Source organism: Meleagris gallopavo, chromosome 15 (genome assembly GCF_000146605.3).
Source record: "Meleagris gallopavo isolate NT-WF06-2002-E0010 breed Aviagen turkey brand Nicholas breeding stock chromosome 15, Turkey_5.1, whole genome shotgun sequence".
NCBI classification, from domain to species: Eukaryota; Metazoa; Chordata; class Aves; order Galliformes; family Phasianidae; genus Meleagris; species Meleagris gallopavo.
The window spans coordinates 15251327-15251960 of NC_015025.2; positions in this window are offsets into that span (position 1 = coordinate 15251327).

The window sequence follows — 634 nt, forward strand, 5'->3', positions numbered from 1 at the left end:
AGGGGCTGCCTTGGGGAAAGTTTTTGGGATGTCTCACAGAGGTGCTGGGGCCGCCTGGGGGCCAGACTGCGTGTGAGGAGCAGGGCTGTAGTAATTGGACAGATCGATATGAAGGGAAAAGGTGGAATGATGGAAGGATTGGCATGATAGAAAGGCACAATAAGGGAAGGAAAGATTGCTTACCTTTATCAGAAGATTCCAGGCTCACAGAGGAAAGCTCCACCAAAGAGGGATCTCCAACCAGAGATCCTTCCCAGTGGCAGTCAGCCCTTAAATGAGGTCTAAGAGAGGTGCAGCCAGGCTCCACCCCTTCCTATCACACAGGTAAACTGCCTTCACCTGTGCCCCCAGGGCTGACCGGGTCCTTTCCCAGGTGCTCAATCAGTGGTTCAGGCCAGGACTCAGCAGTTCCCACACAGGAGCTGTGCAGGGCTGCAGGCAGAGAGGTGCAATGGAGTGCTCTGGGCTCTGCAGACCCCCTCTCCCCTGGGAGTACAGTGTTCAGCGAGGAGTTCTCAAGCAGAGCACAGCAAATCTGGGCTATCTCCAAATGGTTTGGTTTGACTTTTACTTCACAAACTGGCAGCTCTCATGCCCCTCAAATAGAAGCACTGCTCAGATAACACAATTCACA